Here is a 20296-nt window from a genome sequence, read left to right on the forward strand (position 1 = left end):
TTTGTTGAAGTTGAACTACGCTGAGCCCTTGCTTTTGCAGCCTGAATGGAATCTTCAAATTGTTTAAAATCTTGGTTTGAGAAGAAGTGAAGCCACTAACCCCAACTGAGACTGTGAATAGTACTGACTGGTACCGAATAAGTACTCCATCTAAACTAAGCACAAATAATAGGAATATACAGTTATATACCCATGGAAGTAAAGATGGGTGGTAAATGCCTTCAATGGCAGCAGCAGCAGCTTGCAGGCTACCTGGAGGAAGGTGTAGTAGAATGGAACTAAGGTTATATTAAATGCCCATTGGTGTAAAATACCTATCCAAAACCTCAAAAAATGGCAATTGTGAATATCTTAAACTATGATCCAATTTGATGGACTTGATTTTTGACTGGTATATATGATGGAATTTTTAAAAAGTGATTAACATGATGAGGAGAAGGAGATTATTGTCATGGAGGAAATCATGCTGCGATGCCATCCATCAAGAATGTGATGATGGCCTTACACTCTGATAAGGTTAGGTTATACAATAATAAAAACGTAAACTTTTAAAAAACAACGTTTAAGGGATCTGGGAATATTTTCTCTTGGCCTCTTGGCCCCAACCAGGACTGGTTACGCCACAAACGCTAAGAGAATAAAATATAATGAATTAATTGAATATGTCTGATGCTCTATGTATTAGATGATCTGATGATTAGATTTTAGATTTCTCTTTTGATCACTCTCAGTTTCGCTCTCAGTTTCCAATCATACATGTTACCAGCGGACATGTGCGTGACCTCTAAATGACGCATCTAAGGAACATGGTAAAAAGACGGATCAAGTTTATCCATTGGCACTTCAGCAACTTGTTCAATGATTGAAAATGAACAAATGGAGCCCAACAAGAAACACCATCAACAACAAGGAATAACAATTTAAACCAATTCACTCCAACTTTTTACTCAACCACAATTTACAAGGGTTAAGGAACTAAGCCGTGTCTGTCTCTGGGGGCAGGCCACAGTCTGTCTCTCATTGAACCTGTGGACAAATAAGTATAAACTCCAGTTCATCAAACCAACGAAAAGTAGCCAGAAAAGAACGGCAAGTACACAGAAAAATATCTAACTTAAATTGATCTCTATTGAGAACATTCTAAGAATAAATTAGAAGGGTTTATTTTTAGAAGGGACTTTGACATTGTGGTTGTTGTTTGATTGACTTGTTCGTTTTGTAGATGATTTGACTTGAGCTTGATTTTGTTTGATAATGATATAAGTTTGAAATTGAATAATTGTAGTTAGCACTTTAAAATATGTCTAATTATATACCATTGTTATAGACTTTCCTGATTCTAGGAAAATGATTATTGTATCTTTATGGCTGAAGAAAAATGATATATACTTATTAAATTACTAATTTTATAGAGGGTAAATAAAGAATAGAAATTAGACTAAACCAAGAAAAGAAGCGACAAAAACAAATATTACAATTATTATGGACAAGGCTGAAATAGGCTAGTCAGTTTAGGTTGTTACCATTAGTTATAGTGATAGGTGGTTAATATCAATTTTAGAGTTCATGAAATTATTTAAGTATAGATTAATATTAATTCCCTTATCTTAATTATTATCCTATGTATCTTATCTATTCATATATCTATTTTTTTACTGTAACTAGTCTGCCAGTGTTAACCAGTTATATTCCATCCCCCTGGGATTTATATCAGGACAATCCACCAATATTCCATCATTGTCCCTACAGGAGGCCCATTGTCTGATGAACACTCACACCACTAATGAACAATTTTTATTTTGTAGTAGACAATTGCAATAGTCTGTTTGATTTTTGAGATTAACAGAATATTACAGATGAAGATGAATTTGAAATATGTTGAAATTGGAACAGATTATTTCTAATTTGGATAGTAATTTATAAATTGGCATTATTCCGTATTTACTGTAATGAATTTCTAATTCATTATTTACTTTGAATTAGGAGTTTTAACATCCTAGACTAATTTTACAGTTAGAATTATTGTTTATATATGTATACTATATGATATAGTTTTGGAATGCAGTATATATATTTAATGAAGAGTATAGTTTATATGTATCTATTTGAGTTAATGGTTCTGGCAATGGGTATTATTGGCCATATATGGGGAGTAAGTATATATTATGGTTGAAAGTGTTTATTTTTTGATACTAGATTTTTATCAAAGGGTTAGTGGATTGTTTTCTTATATGGGGAGTTATTTCTTTGATTATAGAATTTGATAGTTATTTTCTTAATACTCATGCCTTTTTTAAGTTAAAATGGAATTCTCACCTAAAAATATTAATTTTAAAATGAGATGTGAGTCTGAAAACAATAAATTTTAATACTAATAATACCACTGCTAAGAAGTGTGAGTCAGATATTGAAAACCTGGATACCTCCATGCATATACCACATTCTAAAGAGGTGTGTGTAGGTAAATACTCACAACAATAGAGAAGTGTTGCAAGAATACTTTTCTAGAGGTATAGAAAAAGCACAAGAATGGATAGAGTGTAGGAATATCTGGAGATATAGCATTATATAAATAAAGAAATGTGATAAGCGATAGAAGAGAAATAGAATATACGATATATATTCCTATTACCAGTTTTCTATTAGTGATCCAGGAAGAGAATAGATATATATTATATGATTGTATATTTTGAAGCTTCCTTTATTTGTGTGAAATCGTTATAAATCCCATATTGAATAAGTATATTAATTAATAAGTGTTGATTGGATTTACAAGATGATATTAAGGGCACTTTAATTTATTTTACTTAATAACTATTATATAAAATAAGGAAAATCCTTATCTTAAAATAGCATAACAACCCTACTGATTGGATGTCATTCAAATCAAAATATTGTTATACACCGAACATAACATTTTTATGTCCATTATGACTGCTAGAATTAAAATAGCTGTCTCTCTTTCATCCATAATAATCAAACATTCTTTATTTATTAAAGAATGCTTATAGACTAATATAAAGGTTTCATATTAATTAGTTTAGATATTGAGGGAGTGTTAATTTCTTTTCATTCATCTACAGAATAAAATTGTCCACATTTATACATAAATATATTGAGTTACTGTAAATTTCCAGGACTAATATTAAAGTTAGTTGATTTCTATTCAGAGAAATAGTAAACACAAAACAAAGCAAACAGGGTTACCTCTGCCCATTTTTTATTTGCCTTTACAACTGAACCTTTAGTCAATAATATTAGAATAAAACCTAAAATTAAGATTTTTCAAGTAAGTAGTGAGCTGGAAATAAACTTCGCCTAAATGCTGATGAGTTCCTTCTCATAACTTCCAGTATAAATAATTCTTTGTAGCATGTGAAGAACGTATTCTTATAATTACAACGAATTACCAATGTAAAATGTAATAATAACAAAACCAGTAGTGTATTATTAAACCAAAAGCATACCAACATATACAAGTAAATTATGTTGCAAATGAGAATGTAATCATAAAAATATGTGTTGCTACCAAATCAGATTTACAATTTACTTACAAATGTAATCATTTCTAATTACAAAGTATAATTACTTAATTTCTAATTGGAATAAAATGGGCCGTATTCATGAACATCTACACTACATGTACAACCTGTGTACACAGTCTGTATTCAGGAACATCCCTACCACATTTTTTGTGCTGTTTATTCAGTCTGAAATATTGCACTAAATGCAGACATATAGCCAGATTCAATAAAGCCTACATGGTCCATTTACACGGTGTGCACTTTGCGGCACAAAGTGCACATGATAGTGCACAGTTTTAGATTCAGTAAGTGGTTTTGCATGGTGTATAGAGCCATGCACCACAAAGAAAATAAGGTAAACACTGTGGCATGCAAATTACAGCATAAAACAGCTGAACTGTATGCTAATCAACCAAGCCAAGATGGAGGAGCTATTCAACAAGCTATAAAGCAACCGTGTAGACTCAGTGTTGGTTTTCTCTGTGAATTCCAAAATTTATTTGAATACAGTCACAGAAAGGAGTCTACACAGAAATAATGTTAGGGGCTGCTGTTGCTCTAATTGATGTGTATGTGCAACAGGCTGGAGTCTATGCTGCTGATGCTGCTAATAGACCAAGGCCAAGAAGGAGAAGAGTTTTCAGACCCCATTTATATTATCACAATCTGCATGACATGGAAATTGTGGAGTGCTACAGGGTAGGTAGAAGCACACTACAGAAACTCTGCAACCTCTGTCATCCTCAACTTAGAGCCAGGGCAAATCAACGGGAGCCCATCTCAGTGGAGACAAAGGGATGTGTAGCACTTAGAATCTTAACTACAGGTACCTTTCAGAGACCAACAGAGGACATGTTGGGGGTGTCATAGGGATCCCCATCCAGGTTCTTTCATCAGTTCTTGAATGCTATGCTCCACCATGCCAGTGACCACATATATTTTCCCCATACTCCTGAGGATAGGGACAGAAATATGCAGGTGTTCTACCCTGTAGCACACTACCATGAAGTACTGAGTGCCATAGAGTGCACACATATAGAAATTAAGGCACCACCTGGGGAACAGGGAAGGCTCTACATAAATAGAAAGGGCTTCCACTCTATTAACTGTCAAGTCATGCATAATGTCAAGGGAATCATCTTGAACATGTGTGCTGGCAACCCTGGCAGTTATCACAACTCATATATCTGGCACACCTATCGACTGTATAAGATGTTCGCTAGGGGGAATATCCCAAAGGGTCATTTACTGGGGGATGCAGGTTATGCACTAGAACCGTGGTTGATGACGGCCATCAGAAATGCACACATACCCACTGAAGAATGCCATAATGAAGCACATGCTCAAACCAGAAATATCATAGACCATTGTTTGGGATGGTGAAGTTGCAGTTACATTGCCTAGATATATCTGAGGGAGCCCTGCAGTATAATCCATGGACATGTACTGAAATATTCACAGTATGTGCCATGCTACACAACATCCTGAGAAAACAGCTTCAGCAAGATCAACAAGGTGAAGGAGCACACATCCCACCACCATTGCCAAGGTCACCACAGCCACACATAGGTGAAGAGTCAGAAAGGGAGCCAACAGCTGCTGTGAGTGTAGATAGAAGTAGGCAAGCTCAATATGCCCTCGCATTGGCTAAGAGACAAAGCATAGCACACTCCCTCTCCACATAAGAGCCTAAATCTTCCTCCTATGTGCATATATATAGTAAAACTGATGCTAAAAAACTCTTACAACCTTTACTTCCCCGTGTATTGACTCTGTGCTGCTTGCATCAGGCAGAATCAGCCCTGAACTAAAACTGTTGGAAATGCTGGATTTACAAGGTAAGTGTTGAACCAAGAGTTTACTGTGTAATAATATATGTAAGCAGGTGAAAGGTGGGAGATTTGTACAGAAATTACCTTAACATGTGACTGCAGAGACTTATTTCACTTATATGTGCCCATTATTAAGTAGTAGGCCTCAGGCATCAAAGATTCATACAGGCATACCTCTCAAAAGTAATGACGGTCACTGAATGCCCTCAGTTTAACACCAAATATTTGTACTGAAAAATCATTAAAGAGAGACCTTGGAAAGTAATGAGACACATCAGTTTCAGACTTCACAACCTTCACAAGATCATTCACAATAAAGTTGAAAATCTTAATGCTATCAACTGTCTAACTTTAACATTAACATTTCAACATCACAAATGCAGATATACCAAGCACTAAGTCAGCTATGCACCCTGAGCATCAGACCCAAAGTTTATGTAACCCCGAATACAAAAGATACAAAACAGGGATATGGTACAGTTATCATCACCTGCACAGGGTGTTGTGTGGGGGTGCAGGAAGCCTAGGCTGACACAAAAGGTTGGTCAGTGTATGTGAGTAAGAAAAAGAAGAAGGCAGACACTTGGATAAACCAACATAGGTTCATATGTTCTTAGGTGTGTACGAGGCTAACGGCCCTGGAGCCTATACAAGCCTAGCCCAAGAAGATTACCTGGCATCATGCCACCCAAAGTTAGTTCCCAGTGCCTCTGTCAAGCAAGGCCACTCAAGTGATCCCTGGGGTGAACTTCCTATTGCCCATCCACTCATCAAGATTTCTCTTAAAGAGGGCCAGTGAAGTGCTCTGCTTGACGTGAATGGGAAGTTTGTTCCAGAGTATGGGAAGTCTCTGGGTTAGGAACCTATCCCTCAATCATGTTCTGTTTATTGTGGTAATGAGTTTTAGGTCCCTGGACTGTGTGGCATGGAGGGATTGGGATTTATTTAGGTGTAGCATATCTAGCAGCTCTGGGAGAGACATGGCTTTGTAGGTCAAGCAGAAATCACCTCTAAGTAGTCGATAAGAGATAGATTATAGCTGGAGTTTTTTTTTTTTTTGAGTCTGCCCATATAGGGCATGTGTCTAAGGCCTAAGATCCTCTTAGTGAGGTATTTTTGTGGCATTTCCAATTGTTGTACATGTCTAATGAGGTACATACCAAATGGGGTGTTGTATTCTATAATAGGTCTAATGAGGCACAAGTAGAGAGGGGTTATGACCTCTTTCTTCCTGGATGAGAAATCTTTTGTAATGAGATGTGCCACATAAAAGGACTTTCTGACTACAGTGGCAATGAGGTTGCTGTCAATCTGTGTCCCTAGGTCTCTTATCACACCTTTGGTGTTTAGTGAACTACCGCCTATGTAGTAGTTCCTGGGCACCGAATTTTTCCCAAATGAAATAACAATGCACTTTTTGGCATTGAGTTTAAGGCCATGGTTCTGACACCAGTCATTGGTGTCAGTGAGGCCTTTTTGTAGAATGTCTACATCAGTTGGAGAATCAATAATGGCTCCCAGTTTGCAATCATCTGCAAACTTGGTCAGCCAGAGTCCCTTTATGTTGGCTTGAACTTCAGAGAAGTAGATGCCGAACAGGAGAGGACCTAGGACTGATCCCTATGGGACACCACTTGCAACTGGTCGGTAATCAGATTTGGAGTCCACTACTTTCACAGTGAAAGTTCTATTGGTGAGCCAATTGGCAACCCATCTTATGACATAGGGGTTTATGCCTAGTTTAGTGAATCTATCTATGATTCCTGAGTGAAGGATTGTGTCAAAGGCCTTGGCAAGATCTAGGTAGGCTGTGTGAACTACCTTGCCCTCATCCACAGCTTTGGTGACAGACTCAAAGAAGTCTATCAGGTTGAGCAGGCATGATCTACCTTTCACAAACCCAAACTGCGTGGGGTCCAGAGTTTGGAGATTCCCCATGTCCTTATTTATAAGGTCCATGATGATGCACTCCATAGCCTTACATATCAGACTCATTAGACTAATAGGGTGGTAGTTCCCAGGATCTGTAGTCGCTCCCCCTTTGTGGAGTGGGATGACCATAGCAGTGCGCCGTTCGGTAGGAACAAAACCTGAAATGAGGCTGTCGTTGAACAGGGTACTTAGGTGTGGTACCAGTTCACTTTGTAATTCATATAGAACACAGCCAGGGATATTATCAGGTCCCATGGAAGCTGCATTCTTGGCATTATACAATGCGTTTTTTACCTGTGTATCTGTAATAATAGGGACTTGGCATTCCTCAGATATTGTGATAGGCCCTTTAGGGAATGAAAGGGGGACAAAGTTTGCACTGAACCTGTCGGCCAATTTGTTTGCAATATCAGTTGGTTCTGTATATGTATTGCCATTGTGCTGTAACTCAGAGCAGATCTGAGTATTGCCATGTAGATTCTTGACATAACTGTAGAATGCCTTGCGGTTGTCTTTAGAATCTGCAGCAATTTTGTTTTCATAGCTATCTTTAGAGGATTTGATGATGGAACTCAGTTTTTAGCTGAGGCTAACAAGGGAGTTTTTCCTGTTTGGGGAATTCACCCTTTTCTGCAACAGTTGTTTCCTTCTGTTGTAGAGTTTGTTTATGATGGTGGACACCATTATTGTGTTTTCAGATGTATGACTAATGATATACTGGTTACTGTATTTCTGTAATATAATTTTGCTATCTGGACTTGCATTGACTTCACAGTTACCTAAGACATACACAACTGGATCTATATCCAATAACCTTATCAGGTCACACACATGCATGTGTAACAGCTCAGACTGTCACCCGTATTTATGTATGATTCCTGACTATATCTGAGGAGCACTTTTTCTGTGGTAAAGATGGAAAATCAATGTTGTGGAAGAAAATGTTTTGTGCCTTATGCCTATGTTAATATCCCATAATGTAAAACTCAATTTTCTCAGTGTATAAAGATAAAAACAAACGTGTCACATCATTATATTTATGCCCCCAGTGCATGTCTGCAAACCTAACTCACCAAAAGTTACCTTCCAGTTTCCAATATATATTTCTAGGCTACATCAGTAGACACCCCTCAAACTAAAGCCAAGTATCAGATTAACCTTCCACTTTCAATTATTTAATTCCTCCCTGCTTACTACTGCTGCTTTCAGTTTAACATCACACAAACATGGTTGTCATCATTATTCAGGAGTGTGCACTACCAGTAAATGTGATAACTGTAATTGGCAGGAAAGTATCAGTTTCCATTGCTCTAGTTCAGCTGGTAGACATGGCTGGCATTGGAGGGGAAAGTGCTAGGTTTAGGGCACAGAGGTGGGGTAGTCAGGAGTCCAGGATATTTATTGGACTCCTAATAAAGCACCACAGCAAAAGACTTCTACAGGGAGACTATAATGGCTTCCAGTACAAGTCTGTGGTGTGGAATAGTTTGACCCAGGCTGCATCCAGTTGTGCTACAGACTAATGCATTTATACTTGCTTTTACAGTTGGGATATGCACCACTAAATGCTACACAGCACAGTGAGGTAGGCCAGCCCTGATGGATCCACCTGGCTGGCCCCACTCCACTGGCGCCAGCACAGATGCCCAGCATGTCTGTAATCCAACCTGGTCACACTGAATCTGCTGCCCGTGCCTACCTGTGCCCTCAGGTAGTACTGCCTTGGATGCTGCTGCAGTTGTACCCTCTGGGAGCAGTGGAGGAGGTGGTGATTTCATCACCTGAAGCTGATAGGCAGGGATGGTATATAGGGTCATGCGTCCACCATTGGTGTTCATCTACACCAGTTGGAGAGGCTGCTCTCCCTCATGGTTCATAGGAGGAGCCACAAGTGGAGTAAGGGGACAGTGATGACAGTCCATTTGGTGAGGACTCAGTTCACAATGACTCCAAGCTTGATGTTTGTGAGCCTGCATTGTTCCCTCACTCACCCCAATCTTGGTGTCCCCCAACATTTTGTGTCCATTACCATCCCTGTCTCTTGTCCTGTTCATCTTGTATGTTTGCATTTGTTTCCTCACCTACCCAACTTACCTGAGCTAGACATACCTACATCCTCTCTTACTGAATTAAAAAAAAATGGGCACCTGTTCCACAAAACAAAATGCTCTCCGTTTCACACACATGACTTCTTGACACATTTGATTCAGTCTCAATTGACTATACAACATGATTGAATTGTTGTCAAACCTCTTTGTGGAGGTGACAGTCCAAATTCAGTTAATATTCTGCACATATTTTCAGTTTATATTGTTAAAGAAATGGATAGCTATGGTTCTTCCCTACCTCCCTCCTGCACATTCCTGCCCTGCTTTCCCTTTGCTGCGCCCTCTGCTTGCTCCCCATTTCACCACTGTCCTATTCTTCCCATTTATTTTCTTTAACGCATTACTGCATGATGGTGCACATTGTGCGCTAACACACAGCAATGGTAATGCAAAATTAACTAAAAGTATTACATGTAGCTGTAGTCAACCCCAGTACCATCTGGCCACAAAAATGAATATATCACTGCATTAATTGCATTAACATGTTCTGCCACAGAGTCAGTTAAGTAGCAAGTGTATTCCAGAGACTCAAACTGTCAGACTTTGTTCTTCCTCCTGCTTGCTCCCTGCTTCACCACTTTTCTATCTACCCCACTTTAGCACCTTTAATCTGTTCAAAAATAGAACCACACACAAAACACATAAGTAGCAGAAAAAGCAATGGATCCCTTCACTTTTTGTGATCCATGTTTGTGAAGAGGTGGGCATCACACACCGATGTCTAGTAATGGTAAGCAGCAGCAAAATGCAGCAGCACATCTCATATAAACAATTAATGCGATTGCATCATCAGTCTGTAATGAAAAGTATCTTTAAGTATTAGATACACCTGGATTTGAACCCAGGACCATCTTGGTCAAAAAAGGAATGCATCAATGCATTAACACATGCTGCCAAAGAATCAGTTAAGCAGCAGGTGAATTTCATAGACTCAGTACTAACTGTCAAGCTTTAGCAATGTGTCTTGTGTTTGCTCACCACTTACATACATGCAATCATGTGTATCTTGCATGCATATGCACTTTGCATAGCTGGCTGCACTATGGAAATGTTTATAGTGTGCTGTATTACTGCTATTTACTGTCCATTAACCTGTGTATGATATGAAATTACATGTGTAAACATTGCAAACTTAGGGCCCTATCTAACAATATGTCACATATTTACAATATATCCATCTGTTGCCAACTACTCCCAAAGCACTGAAACACTGGTGTTTCAGTATGTTTTCCATACATATATCAACCACAGTACAACATTTAATATCAAATGTTGGGTGCTATGCAATACACATCAATCTGGTAACATGCAGAACTACAACTATTAACCCATATGCCTAAAAACACTTATCTGCAAGGCGAGGGGAGGAATCAGCATGGACCACATCCACAGAGACATAGGTGACCTTCAACACACTTGACCCTACCCATTTTGAGTTTGTCAAGGGTACATCTTGCTTATTGAACATTGTGGACTTCTTGGATACTGACCCCAGAGACCTGGATAAGGGATAACAGGACATACCACCTATGTTAACTTATCCAAGGTATTTTATACTATCCTCCATTCTTTTCTCATAGTGAAGATGTCCCATGTGGGAATTAAGTCATATAGTAGTACAGCAATAGGCAGCTGGCTCATTGATATAACACACACTCTCAAAATTGGGGACTGCACCTCCACCAGTAGTGAATTACCATTAGAATACCTCAAGGGTCTGTGCTGGGCCCTCAACTGTTTGCGAACTACTTACTCGAAGTGCAGGCAGTGGTAGATGGCTTGGCATTTACCAAGTTTGCACATAACTAGTAACTGGATGCATTAATACAGAGTTCCCCAGTGATAGTAACATATTATGGAAAGAGCTGCCACCAACAAATGGTTAGTGCCAAATTCACAGACCGGACCTTAAAGCATACAATAGCTCATTGTCCCCTTTGGTAAAGAAGCACCCTGCTTATTATGATATGCATAGCAACCATCTAAGCTCAAACAGTATTGTGAGACTTGGGAACACATGTTGATAGTAGTCTACACTTTCATCATTTTGTGTCCATAGTGGTGACACACACGTTCTGCATTGTGCACATCATACATATTGACATAACATCCAAGACTAGGGTGGCCATACCTCTGCTGTACTCTACCCTTATCAGACCACTAATTGGGTACAGTACTCCCTTCTGTCTGTGCCTCACCAGACACCTGCAGCAACTGGGGAAAACATAGGGTTGCACCTGGGAGATTCCAGGGCCTCCAAACATGACATACATGGAAAGACTGAACAACCTGTCAGTGTACTCAGTATCATACTTGCTGCTAAGATGTGACCTATGCCTGCCCTACAGAGCAGTCTCAGACCCTGCCCTACTGGAAATGCTGCACATCTGCAAATCAAATGGGGCAAGGCTTGACCCAGGGGTCTCAACCTAGCTTGTGACATAAACAGAACATGTTGGGGAGACACATATAGCCCCCAACAACTCACACTCCTCTTTAATATTCTCCCACTGCATGTACATCAGTGCTCTTCAATGACCTTGTTCAAGTGCAACCCTGACTACTGGTTGGGTGATAGTAAAGTCACCTCTGGGGTGGCACTTATGTCCTTGGACAGGGACAGTTGGTGCTGCTCACAGAATTGCACTGCTGACAATGGCCATCCAACTATGCTCAATAAGGGTACTTGTGTTTTTACACAGCTAGGCTTCTAAACACCATAGGGCTATTAGGATAGTAGCCTCCTATTTATATATGAAGCTATGAGTCTATGCAGATCTCCAAAAATGTTGTCTCCCACATGGCCTGCTGATGCCATCTACTATAATTTCACCTGCAGTCTTGTAAAAGTCAGACTTGTGCCATGGAACTTGCATGAAGTACTGAGTTCTGTAGTCTGTGTACTTCAATTGATAGGGGTTCTCTTCTCACTGCAGTCAACTGTGTGTCTGTGTGCGTCTAGCCAGAAGAGCAGAAATGTGCATCCTGCAATTACCACTCCAATCCCATGAATTGACAGTATTTTAATACTTGCACATGCCTACAGATCCATTTCATGCAGGTCTCCCAACAACTTCTCTCCAACATGCACTGCTGATGTCATCCACTATAAGTAGACCTGCAGCCATGTCAAACTCAGACTTGCGCTGTTCTGCTTGTGTAAAGTACTGTGTTCTGTATTCTGTGTACTTTGATAGGCTAGGGTTCTACTGCAGTAAACTGGGTGTGTGCTTGTGCAATTGCTTGATGATAGAGCATTTGGAACATTGCTTTTAACATCTTCCTCTCAACATACTCTGCTGATTTGTGGATATGCAGTATATACATTAGGCCAGGGTCACAGATGTTCTGTAGTCCAGGCACAAGTCACCTCATCCTCTTCAATACAGAAATAACTAACAGAGCATTCAGTATATCCATGTACATTATGGCATGGTTTGTAGGACCTGTATTTTCTTGGTGTGAAACCCCAGTGGTCTGTCCAGCTGCTGCAGGTGTCTGGTGAGGTACATGCAAAAGGAAACATTATACTGTATTAGTGTTCAGATCGCCTCTGAGCAGGCGGTATGCCACTGAGTAGAGCTGGAGTTTCTTTAACCGGGCAGCATATGGCATCTGTTTGAGCCCTTTGATCCTCTTGGTGAGGTACTTTTGGGGTATTTCCAGTTGCTGCAGGTGTCTGGTAAGGTACATCCCAAAAGGGGCACTGTACTCAATTATGGGCCTGATGAGGGATGAGTAAAGAGGCACGATGACCTCCCCTGATCTAGATGTGAATCTCTTCATGATTAGGTGGGCTATATAAAATGTTTTTCTAACCACTTTGGCCACGTGGTTGTCAAATGAGAGATTGCTATCAACTTGGGTCCCCAGGTCCCTAATTACTTCTTCTGTACTTAATGGATTACCACCTATGTGGTAATTTGTGGGCACTTTGTTTTTGCCAAAGGGGATGACTGTACACTTTTTGGCGTTTAGCTTGAGGCCATGGCTCTGGCACCAGTTGTCTGTTTCTATGAGACCCTTTTGGAGGATGCTTGTGTCAGCTGGAGAGTCGATTATGGCACCCAGTTTGCAGTCATCTGCAAACTTGGTCAGCCACAGTCCTTCCGTGTTTGCCTGTACCTCTGAGAAATATATACCGAACAAGAGAGGTCCCAGGACTGAGCCTTGTGGGACGCCACTTGTAACTGGGAATACAGTGCTGTTATATCCTCCTCAGATCTAAATACAATGGTCTGACTTCTGAGGTGCACACCATAGCCTTTTCTTACCACTGTGGACACTTGGTTGAAGTTCAGATTGGTATCTATGTGCATTCCCAATTCTTGCACCACTAGTTTAAGCATACAGGACTGTTTTCAATGGTGTATTTACCAGGAAATTCATTCCACTTTGCCTAAGGCACAAAACCTTACACATTCTGTACTTATTAGTAGACTGTGTGGCTTTGGCACCAATCATTTGTTTGTTTTAGCCCCTCTTGCACTATAATCACATGGTTGGTGGACTCAATGATTGCAACTAATACATATGAATCAGCAAACTTGGTAAGCTACAAGTCATATTTTGTAGGCTGGACTGTTGTGGAATAGATTACAAACAGTATAGGGCACATCACAGATCCTTGGGGTGCACCAGTGATGACAGCTGCAATGCTAGAGGTTGATTCACCAATTTTCACAGCATGTGGTCTGTTGGTGAGGACATTGGTTAACCATCTAGTGATGAAAGTGTCAATCCCCAGCTAGCAGAATTCGTCAATGATACTCTCAAGTAGGGGGATTGTGTCCAAACCCTAGGACAGATCAAGATAGGAAGTATGCACTGTATAACCTCCATGTAGGCCTATCACATAGAAACAATAGGCTGTAGCAACATCACAGATTGCCTGCAGCATGATTCTTAACATGCGCCTACCAAGCACGGTGTGATACACACTTCAACACACCCTCCAGATGTACTATGTTCCTGTAGAAGGGTGTAATATCAAATGTGTCTCCTTGGGAGCACTACAGAATCCTGAAAGCCCAAAATCCTGAGACCAAAATCCTGAAAGTTCAAAATACTGAAAACTCAAAATCCTGAAAACACACAGGATACCAACACTCACTATATTCCAGCACAAGCACATACAGAAACATATTACCCTTCAACTATATGGAGGGGAGCAAGTCCCCCCTGAACCCCCAATGTGGGAGGTTGTGCCCCCCTCACACCATGCTACTTAAATATATCAACTCCGTGATTGCACTTCACTACACTAAGTACAGTCTTGGAGTTGATATATTTAAGCAGCAGGGGGTGTGGGGGGTGCAGCCCCCCACATGGTGGTGCAGGGGGGCTTGCCCCCCTGCTTATACTTGGAGAACAGTAATATAGTTTGTGTTTTATTTGTTCCTGTATTTACTTGTACTAGAATATAGTAAGTATTGGTATCCTGTGTGTTTTCAAGATTTTGAGTTTTCAGTATTTTGAGTTTTCAGTATATTGAACTTTCAGGATTTTGGTCTCAGGATTTTGGTTTTCAGGATTTTGTGCTTTCATGATTCTGTAGTGCTCCTGTCTCCTCACACCTCCTGCATATGTTAGTGCCAAGAGAGTATGCTCGATTACACTCATAGATCACCTAATAGTTGTACAAGTATGTCGGTGCAGAACTTACTCAAAACACATATGTTGTGTCAGAGACATGGGTATTACTAGTGGCATTATTCTGATATTGTCCATGATTGTGTGTGATGGTTTTACTTTGGTCATGAGCCTGTATCTGTGTCCTACATGTTGGAAGCCTCTGCTGACAATACAGGTATACTCAGGCAAATCAGTTTGCACAGCTTCACAATATGTACCCAACCCCAATTGTATTTAACATCCATGATACGTGTCCTCTCCATTGTTCATGTCTGATACATGTCCTCTCCATTGTTCATGTCTGATATATGCCCTCTCCATTGTTCATGTCTGATACATGTCCTCTCCATTGTTTATGTCTGATACATGTCCTCTCCATTGTTCATGTCTGATACATGTCCTCTCCATTATTCATGTCTGATACATGTCCTCTCCATTGTTCTTGTCTGGATGCTTATATCACACAGACATACTCCACTGTTATGTCACCTTGTGTGACAGTCACATCATGTACATTTGTCACTGTGCTGTCCATACTGTGCCATGTGGAGATGTGATTATTGTTCCCACTGCAGCTGTCTTCCTTTTACATTTCTCTATGTGCAGTACATTACAATGTTTCATTTGTACTCCTTCCTGGTGTTCATCCTTACACTTCATCTGTGTGTCCCTATTCAATAAACTCACTGACCATGACAGTTCATATGCCCTTACAGATCATTGACACAACTTGTAATGACTGCCTGGAATGGGATTCTACAATACTCAGCACATACACACTGTCCTGTCCTGTGCCTCCAACATGTACATTAATATATGAAAAACCCTCGTGTCCATGTAGCATTCTGCAGAATCACACTAGCCCAGTATGCTGGAGTGTATACATACACTGTTCTGTCCCATCCCTGCAACATAATACATTAATATATGAAAAAACCCTGGTGTTGCTTGTGCATTCCATGCAATCCCACTAACCCGGCATGTTGGAGTGTACACATACACTGTCCTGTCCTGTCCCCACAACATAATACATTAGTATATGAAAAACTCTGGTGGTCCTTGTGGCATTTCACACATTCCCACTAACCCAGTTTGCTATGCTGTAATGAGGTTTGCTATCCATGTTGATTTACATGGTTCCCTGCCCACCATGAAACCCTGCTTGCTTACATTTGAAGGCAAGCCATGGCATGCAGCATATCCATATTCATCAAGGATACCTACACCTCCAGGTTAGTGGCACAGCACAATGCTTTAGAGACCATCCATGTGCAACTAACAACGGGCAAAACTGCAATCCAAATTGTAGCTTTCTGCAGATCACCCACTATGTCACAGGACCCCCATTCCACATTTCTGGAAACACTGGGAAACATAAAGGTCCTACCAAACACCCTGATATTGGGTGATTTCAGTTACCCAAACATTAACTGGGAGAACTACCCAAGTACTAACTCCCTTGCCCAACATTTCCTAGAATTTATAAACTCTTAACGTCCTGGATCAACTGGTCAACACCCCCACCAAAGGTGCCAACATATTGGACCTGATCATCACCATCATGGGCGATCAGTGTTCCACACCGGAGGTCAACCCCTTGCTGGTTAGATCTGACCATAAACTAATCACTCTAAATATCCACATTCTACCCCCACCCCCGGTCAAAGAAAGCGCAGTGAAAAACTTTTCAAAAGCAAACTTCACATTACTTAAGACCATGATGGAAAGTTTCAAAGCCCCCATGCTAAAGGATAATGCTGTCCAAGCTGCAAAATCATTTACAAATGCACTCTACAGGCACCTACAAGAATGCACAGATCATGCTATCCCAAGCAAAACCAAGACTCACTCCTCCAAGAAAAGGAAACCAGTCTGATGGACCCCTGCCATAAACAAGCTATACAATAGAAGGAGGAAACTAGTACAGAAAAAAGTAAAATCCCAAGAAGGGAAGACATCCCTGATCAGTATCAGCAATAAACTATGATCCCTCATAAAATCATCCAAGGCGAGCTTCGAAAGAAAAATTGCCAAGGACTCCAAAGATAACCACAAGGCATTGTTTAGCTATGTCAACAATCTAAGTGGCAATTCTCAGATTTGCTTGGAGTTAGTGCAGAATGGCACAAAATACACTGAACCGACCAATATTGCCAACATCCTGGCAGACAGGTTGAGTGCAAACTTCACCCCCCCATCTCACCCCAAAAGGGCCCATAACCATACCAGAAGAATGTAGTGCCCCTGAAATCACAGACACTTAGGTTAAAACAGTCCTCTCCAAAGCCAAAAACACAGCATCAATGGGACCCAATGGTGTCCCAGACTGCATTCTACACAAGCTCAAAGATGAACTAACCCCTCACCTAGACACACTGTTCAAACTTATCCACTCCACAGACTACATGCCCATAGAGTGGCGCACAGCAAAGTTTATTCTGCTCCACAAAGGTGGAGACAAAACAGACCCCAGGAACTATCACCCTATACGCCTGACTAGCTTGGTCTGCAAGGCTATGGAGTGCATCATCATGTATCTCATTAACAGAGACATTGGGAACCTCCAAACACCGGACCTTACCCAGTTCGACTTTGTTAAGGACATATCATGCCTGCTAAACCTGGTGGACGTTTTTGAGACAGTTACCAAGGCTATAGACAAGGGAAAGGTGGTCCAAACAGCCTACCTAGACCTCACAACGGCCTTCAACACCATACCCCATTCAGGTATTATAGACAAGCTCACCAGCCTGAACATAAACCCCTACATCATGAGATGGGTTGCCAACTGGCTCACGGACAGAACCCACATGGTACAAGTTGTGGGAGTTAGGTCTGACTCTAAACCAGTTACAAGTAGCGTTCCCCAGGGCTCAGTCCTAGGACCCCTCATGTTCGGCATATACTTCTCAGAGGTACAGGCAAGCAGAGGAGGACTATGGCTCACCAGGTTCACAGACGACTGCAAACTAGGGGCTATAATTGACTCTCTGGCTGACACAGACATCCTCCAAAAGGGTCTCAGTGAGACAGATAGCAGGTGTCAAAACCATGGCCTCATGCTAAATGCCAAAAAGTGCATAGTCATCCCCTTTGGAAAAAACATAGTACCCACAAACTACCACATAGGTGGTAGCCCCCTAAATATGGAAGATGTAATAAGGGGATCTGGGAACCCAAGTAGATAGTAACCTCTCCTTTGGCAATCACATTGCCAAAGTGGTTAGAAAATCCTTCTATGTGGCCCACCTAATCACAAAAGTGTTTGCATCCAAATTAAAGGGAGGTCATTGTGTCCCTCTTCGCATCACTCATCAGACCCATCATAGAGTACAACACCCCATTTGGGATGGTAACTTACAAGACCCCTGCAACAGCTGGAAAGACCACAGAATACCTCACCAAGAGGATCACTGGCCTCAAACAGATGCCCTATGCAGCTCAACGTAAGAAACTCCAGCCGCACTCAGTTGCATACCGCCTACTCAGAGGTGATGGGTTTATATCAGCCCATCGAAACAGCTGAATATCGAATAACAGATGTTCGAAATGTAAAGTTCGAACACTGGTAATCGTGAAGCTGTGGACCACCAAATTATTTCCCAGGGAAAGAATTTGGTGGGCCATTTCTGTGGCTTTGCGAGTATCAGGACTGTGGTGGGAAGTTATGGGTTGGGTTCAGGGAAGTGTGCGATAGTGTGGATGTTAGGGTTAGGTGAGTTAGGGTTAGGGTGCGGGTGAGGTGGGTGTGCGATAATGAAAGACATTAGGATTAGGGCGGGATAGATGAGTTAGTGTTAGGGCGTGGGTCAGGTGAGTGTGCCATAGTGACGGACCTTAGGGTTAGGGTTTGGGTTAAGGTAAGTGGATAAGTAGTAGTGTATATATAGTTTAGTGTAGGGTTAGATTTAGGATTTTGAGTGTATGTGTGTGGATTGATGTTGTTTTGGTGTGTTTGTGTTGCGTGTGTTTTAAGACTTCGATGTTTTTGCAGTCCGTGGTTTGAAGTTCGAACATATGGTGTTAGAACTTCAGACATTTCGATGAACTAATATAAACCCAGAGGTGATCTCTGCCTGACATACAAGGACATGTCCAACCCAGAATTGATGGACATGCTACACCTAATGAAAACCATATCCCCTAGAGCCACATGCTCTAGGGATCTAAACCTTACCACAACAATAAATAGGACATGCTAGAGGGATAGATTCCTGTCCCAGAGACTTCCCATGCTCTGGAACAGGATTCCAATCTACATTAGTCAGAGCTCCTCGCTAACCCTCTTCAAGAGAAACCTTGACGAGTGGATTGGAAACAGAAAGTATACCCCAGGGATCACTTCAATGACTCTGCTGGACAGAGGCACAGGGATCTAATCTAAGGGGGTGGTGAAAGCCAACACTTTCCAGCTAGGCTTATAAATGCCTTCGGGCAGATAGCCTAGTACCTGCCTATGAACCGATGAACCTATGAATATTCAGCACACAAACATATAAACTCTGTGTAGGATTTTTGTGCAAAGCATACACAAAGTTTATTGAATCCCAGGGACAGTGTTTGTACATCTTGGGTAGGGTGCTGTTATGCAGAAGAGGAACAGCATGGCTTAATACAGCATTATCTTTACTCCTTTTACTGATCAAATGAGATGCAGCATAGCTAAGAGTATTTATTGCTAACATAAAAACCTGCTGTAGGAAGGAAGCTAAGATGGAACCATGCTCCCATGAAAGATCCAACAACAGTATTAAGCAGTATCTTCACCAGTAACTTCAATAGTCTCCTTGTAAAAGACATTTGGTAGATATAAGTGGTGTTGATCTAGGTGATAGATAAATTACTTCTGGTCTAGGGAAACTTATAACACTTGGTCTTCAGATTTTACTTGTTTTTCATTGGTCATTTTGCTTCCTTGACTGATACTTAATACACAGAAATTATCTTGGCCTTGTTGTCTAAGACTCTGCTTATATTTACATGCACTCAGTGTTTTGACTTTGCTGGAGTTTTGAAATCAGAAAATGCCAAGGAAGTCATTTAATTTCTGTCTTTGTATCTGTCCTTAAGTTGACTAACTTATATAGCCATTTAGAATTGATTTCTGCATTGCCTGCTCTCTTTATGAAATTTTCTGCTTTGACTAAATCTTTATTTTTTTAAGAAATCTGTTGACCTGAAGATTTTCTCAACCACCTACTTGATCAACCTGGCCCTGTTGTGCTTTTTTACTTGGTGGCTTTTCAGCAGTCCGTCCATGCTCTAA

This window comes from Protopterus annectens, chromosome 9.part0, assembly GCF_019279795.1.
Source record: "Protopterus annectens isolate FY-2018-M chromosome 9.part0, PAN1.0, whole genome shotgun sequence".
In the NCBI taxonomy this organism is placed as follows: Eukaryota; Metazoa; Chordata; order Ceratodontiformes; family Protopteridae; genus Protopterus; species Protopterus annectens.